Below are 6925 nucleotides of genomic sequence, written 5' to 3' on the forward strand. Positions count from 1 at the left end.
CGTTGCTGCATTCTGTGTGTTTACATCTGCTGTGAAGGAAGTGCTGTAGTTAAAATTGTTTTTTGTCAGCAAAAGTTACAGTGGGGGAAATAATTATTTGATCCCCTGCCATATTTTTTTCATGTGACCCTTCATGCAATTGTCTAGAATTTTCTGTATTTATTTTCGAAGTTCCTTTGAAAATGTTGAATAAGGATTATTATAAATTGGGTTTGAATTTGACTGGGTAAAAAGGTATTTAAAGCATTACCCCCCATCATTTCACAATAAATAAGACTAAAAATTCTGTTTTACATAGCTAGGGTGATTTTTGTTAGATAAATTAGGCAAAGTTGTTTTTGTTCAATTTTTTTTTGTCTCTTGCTTTCTTTCGCAATAAACAATAAATCAAGTAATCACATGATAAATGAAAGTTATCAACCTCCTTTTTAATCAGGGCCGTGCAGAGACCTATGTAGGGGTAGGGGCTCAAATTTTAAAAAAGGGGCACGTTGAACAAAAACTCAGTACAACAACATAGCAACAACCCATATTAATCAATAATCTAATTGGATCATACTATATTATTGCCATCATCCAGGGAAATGCAAAGCAAATCTAGTCTATATTTTCCCCAACTGGTATAAAGTTTCTGTTTCTGCTGCTGACAGTCCTGGAGGTCTGAGTTGATCTGAAACTGTAGATGTTATACAGACCAGAGGAGAGAAGGCTGCTGTTTATGAAGTTATGAAATAAGCTAATTTGCTGCCATTTTACTAATGAAGCCCTAATAATATTTATTTAACCTCTAGAACAACCTGGCTGCAGACTGAGTTGCAAAGTTGAGCTTTTTTGATCTATAAATCAGAGATCTAGAATTATAAGACTGGGATATCAACGCAAAGAAAACTCAGTAGCTGCTGGTAGGGGACATTCAGGAGCCTCCAGACACTCAGGGGCCCCTAGAAATTGTAAGACAGGCCATAGATCTAAAGCTGTAGCATCATTTATAGAGAATAACAATGTTACTAAATTTTATTTAATGTATTCAGCTGAGAAAAATAAATAGTACATTTAGGATTTAATTAGGACGTTTACTTTATAAAAGTTTAAAGAAGCATCTTGATAGTTTGATTGTTATGTTACCATGGCTACAATATGGTGTAATCTTTGTGTTTGTGTTGGGTTTGTTCACAAATACATCACAGCAAATAACCAATAATCAGTGATTGATTTTAAACTCGGTCAATAAACCTGGTCTCCCTCCCACAGATTCACCTTATCAATATTTAAACATGTTAGTGATGCTGAGGTTCTTAGTAGGAAGGGTTCTGGGGGGCTGGAGGGTTCTGTCTAAGGCCCCATATTACCTTGGGCCGGCCCTGCATATTTTATTTTATGTATTTATTTTTAGTAAAAATTTCTGTCATTATAATATCAAAAACATATAATTTCACTATAAAGTGATTTGTTTTTGCAATAATCTAAATTTGATAATGTATAAAAAATTATTTTATTGATAAAAAGAAAAGAAAAATTATTGCTCTTGGGGGTCCCCTGATGGCTGCGGTAGGTAGCGCACGGTTCCACGGTAATATGAGCTGCCATGCAATGTACATCCAAACGTCCAAAGCTCTGGTCAGAGGTTAAGCAAAACAATGTCTCAAAAATGGACTTATCTTTCAGGGAGGGAGAAAAGACAGAGGAAGAGTAGAAAAAAAGCCGAGATAAAGGTTTCTTTTAATGTGCCTAGGTAATGTAATGAAATGTAAAAGATTTGTCCATCCATCCATTTTCTGTTCACCCTTCGTCCCTAATGGGGTCGGGAGGGTTGCTGGTTCCTCTCCAGCTGCGTTCTGGGCAAGAGGCGGGGTCGCCCTGGACAGGTCACCAGACTGTCGCAGGGCAACACAGAGACACACAAGACACACAACCATTCACACACACACACACTCACACCTAGAGAGAATTTAGAGAGTCCAATTAACCTGACAGTCATGTTTTTGGACTGTGGGAGGAAGCCGGAGAACCCGGAGAGAACCCACCATGCACAGGGAGAACATGCAAACTCCATGCAGAAAGATCCCGGGCCGGGAATCGAACCCAGGACTTTCTTGCTGTGCAGCCTGTAAAAGATTTGTAAAGCTCCTAATAGAATAATAGTCACTTGATAGCGACCTGGAACGGTCCATTTCAACAGCCAAACATTTATGCTAGCGTCTTTGTGTTTGTGTGAAACTGAGTTTAAACTTCAAATGAGTTTATTCTCATGGTTGGCTCTGGATATTTTTGGCTTCAAACCGCAGCGTTTGATAACAATAATTAAAACTTCTCAATGTTTGACATTGTCTAGCAAAACGTTTTTACGTCAGGCTATATTGATGACCTATGCTGTAGTTGGGGATACGTTGTGTGTTGCTGAGGAAAATCATTTTGTGGCGAAAACAAGCATTATTTTTACATCAACTTCAATCATTTGAAGGCTCAGAATCAGTCCAGTACCAATCCACATTCTCAGGGGAGAAAGACTCACCTGGTATAAATTACATTTTTAACTATTATAGCAACACTTAAGAGAAATTTATGAAATCAAAAAATGTCATGAATATGTGTATGTATTCCATCTTAGGTTTGGCTACACTGATTGCAGTTTTCTGGACGATCCCTGGTTACTGATCTTTAAAAAGCTTGACCTGCTGATTTTGATTTTGGCTGATATGATTTTTTTTGTCTGAAAGGTCGCTAAATAGAGCAAGAAAGTCGGTGAGTTGGCAACAGTGGGGTGAATATTAACTGCAAACATTCACTCCTGACCTGGTGGGCTGGTCTGTCAGTCAAACCTCTCACTGTAGAGCACCAGAGGACAGAGACTGACTTTTGAACCTTTGCTGACGAAGATAAGATTAGAGGATAAGATGGGCTTCACATGTAAGTATCAGCCAATCACGATCCCCCAAAATTAAGGAGATCAATGCCCAGAAATTAACTGGTTGATAAATCAGTTGGCCAATAAATGTATCCTATTACACAATGTAAACAGTCCCTGCAACAGACTGGCGACCTGTCCAAGGTGTACCCCACCTCTTGGCCGGAACGTTAGCTGGAGCTAGCCACCAGCACCTCCTGTCCCCACATAGGGAGGAGGGTGTAAGAAAATGGATGGATGGATGGATGGATGGATGGATGGATGGATGGATGGATGGATGGATGGATGGATGGATGGATGGATGGATGGATGGATGGATGGATGGATGGATGGATGGATGGATGGATGGATGGATGGATGGATGGATGGATGGATGGATGGATGGATGGATGGATAATGTAAACAGCACTGGCAGAGATGCAATAAGTTTATAGCAGGTGTGTGAATGATCGGGCTGATTGCCAGTCCACATTGTTAGCAGAACTAGAGGGCCCCAAAACCAAATTTCGCTTAGGGCCCCATGGAGGCTTGGGCCGGCCCTGAGGAAGGGGCTTTATTTGCTGCACTATGATGTGGAGGTGAGTTATTCTGGGTTTTTTTTATCTTTACCATTTGTGTGCTTGAGCTTAATCGGTTAATTAGTATTTGCCGTTTTACTGTTTAAAATTTCATTGAGAACTATGGGCACAAAATAATGACTACAAGTCCAGTTAATTAATTTTAAAACCAGGCATTAATCAATGTTTTACTACAGTCTACGTGCAATGCTAGTGTCAGCGTAAAGTCCTGACTAAATGAATAACCTGATCATTATAACCTATTTATGTCACATTTATTTATGAACAGCTGAAAAGTTAACGGGTTTATCAACTGCAGTACCACTTTCGCTCCAACTCCTCCTCTTGTCATTTCTATGGATATTCTTTGCACGAATAAACATTAATGTTGTTTCCACATATCATCTCTGATGTCCACCGGACTTTGGGTTGTGCGCCGTGTCAGCTGTTTGGGATTCTTCTCGGTGTTTTCCAAAAAACACCTTTTTGAAATTGCACCTTTATATTGCACAGTTCAGTTAAACTTACCTGCAAGAACAGTCACACGTTAAACTATAACTTTCCAGAATAAACATTCAGTGATATGACATAATGCTCTTTCTCAAACCAGGATATGCAGTTGAGACAATGACTCATAGCATCAAACATAAAAGGAATGCTATGACTTCACTAAATTTTTTCTTCTTCTGCTGTAGCTTCTTTGAAAACAATAGGCAGGGGAACACCTTACAAGAACTACAGTAACTGGTTTTCTCACTGTTTAGCCACTAGAGACTAACTCAAGTAATGAATGTAAAAACAGGTAAAATACTTAATTTTATGTGCTGAGAACAAAAGTTAAAGTCCATTTATGCAGTATGCATAACTTTATAAACTTTGATGAAGGAATTTTCCTTTTAAATCTAGGACAAAGTATATGTAATTGAGACAATATTTTAAATTAATTGAACTTAATAATGTCAATGAATAACCAATGATTATGTAAATGTGCTAAAAAATACAATATGAACTTGTACAGATGACACATAGCCAAATATCCACCATATTTTGTCTTACAAATATTTTTTTTCAGCTGTTGTTATGTTTGTAGTCAGTTCACTCTTTTACATTCATTCTAGTCACATAATTGAGGTGGAAACTCGTTCCACTCTCTGATGGATAGGAGAGGAATATATTAATGAGAGGGTTTGCAAATCCTTTTTCTGTTGGCTAATTCACAAGGATGAAATTCTGAGAAATCAAGTACAATAGGACAAATCCCAGACAGAGCACCACAGGGAGATGAGAATCAAATAAAATTGCATTAGAAGTCAAAAACCAGGCAGTGCAGTTTTGGGTTGTTAAACTTGTCACGCAGTGCCTGAGCCAATACATTTGTTCATGTTAGAGATTCGTAAAATATTTAAACACTTTTTATATTAAAACAAATTTTGGTACTGTATAACAACAACTATATTTGTCTGACCAAATTATGGTAATTTAATTTAAGGGTTTTTGTTAGAACACTATGTGTCACATAATATGCAATTACTGAAAAAAAGGTTAACAGTGCAACTAATAATAATGCTCACATTATTATTCAAGAAATGACATGCCAGCAGATTTATTTTGTTGGCCAAGGCTTCTTCATAATTTAATGACTTCTTTTACATGGACAGGACATTAATTGCATTTATTTCTAAAATAGTCAATGAAAAACATTGTGGGGCTTCAGATAAAACTTCACAGGAGTTGACAATCTTTTTAAAGATTTAGCTTAGCGATATGTGATATTATCGGCACAGTATCAGCATCAGCCGATATTACCTGTAAAATCTTATATTGGACATCAGCCATTCTGTCAAAATAATTCCCCATTACAATATAAAAGGTGTTGTTTTTATATGACAGAGCAGTGAGAATGATGACAACAGCACAGCACAACATCGTAAGAAACTGTCAAGTATTAATGGAGGACTGATGTTCTTTTCACTTGTTACTTGTGAGCAGGTTGGGTTTAGTGGAAATTTACAATTTTGCACTGTTTGAGTGTTGTCATTGTCTTAGCGGGAGCAGATGTCATGAATAAATTTGACATAAAACATAATGCAAGTTGAAAGTGTTACATCACTTTTAGCCTCATTTTTAGCATTTGCATTTGGTAGCTTTCTAAATTGACAAATCTAATGTAAGGAAGGCTTAGGAAAAATTGTTGGTATTGGTATCAGTTATTGGCCAAATGAGTTTTAGTATATCGACATATCGGATATCAGCTAACAATTTAATGTCGTGCATCCCCAATTTAGCCCTCTAAATCTTTAAAAAGATTGTATTCTTATATCCTTTGTCAATAGGTCTGATTTCAAAGTTACATCTATACATGAGTCAATGAAACATCATTTATGTTAAGACTAATCAAAACTACTCTGTTCAAATTTGGTCAAAGTTTAGAATTAAACATTTAAAAGGTTCATCAGAAAGTCATTGAGAAAAGAAAAATATATTAAATAGCATAAACCAAAAGTCAAAGTTAGCTTTATTTAATTTGGTATTTTAATGTAACTCAAACATTCAGTTTTGATGTTGAGGCAATTATTTCAATGTATAGAAAATAGATTCTGCATTTGATATTTACTGATAGACAATTTTAATTAAAGCTGCCTTTTTTTAGTTTGTACTTTTAGCATTAGAGGCCCTTATGCAACTGTGGTCGGAGAGAAGGAGGCAGAAACATGCGGCAAGGGAACTGAGGATGGGAGTTGTTTTCAGGACAGCCTTGTGGGCGTCTGCAGCCTCTGTGTGCTGGTCGCACGTTCTGGCCACTACACATGCAACACCCTAGATTACTTTAAACAAGTCAACTGGGACAAGACAAGCACTGTCGGCAAAACGCTTTCTGGGTTTCATCAAAGACTAAGTTGAATTATTTTTCTCCAGAAAATGTCAGTTGAAGAGCAAGAATTGCTCCAGCCATCACTTCCACACAGACCAACATTATGACAAAGTTTCTTTGAAATACAAAGAGAAGACTGCCTTGACATTTTATCCGGTCTCTGCACTTCCACCTCTGTAATATTAACTGACTTCCTACATCACTCTCCCTGCATTCTCCATCCAGTCTGGTCATTTCTCAAATTGATTGCTGAAATTCTCTCCTTATTGGTCTGCCTCATAAATATATCTGTAAACTCAAATTGGTTCAAAACTCTGCTACTCGCATTACGGCCTCATTTTGTCACATCACTCCAATTTTACAACTTCGCTGGCTTCCTGTTACATTCAGAATTCAATTTAAAATCCTCTTGTTTACATTCAAGGCATTCCACCTCAGTGTGCCTCTTGTCTGTCTCAGCACCACAGAGAAAAGAGCCTTCTCTTCCTCTGCTCCCCAACTCTGGAAACTCTTCCCCCTGACATCTGTAATATTGACTCTCTACTGACCTTCAAATGACAACTCAGAGCTCATCTGTTCAAGGTTGCCTTC

The sequence above is a fragment of the Gambusia affinis genome, linkage group LG19 (genome assembly GCF_019740435.1).
Source record: "Gambusia affinis linkage group LG19, SWU_Gaff_1.0, whole genome shotgun sequence".
NCBI lineage: Eukaryota > Metazoa > Chordata > Actinopteri > Cyprinodontiformes > Poeciliidae > Gambusia > Gambusia affinis.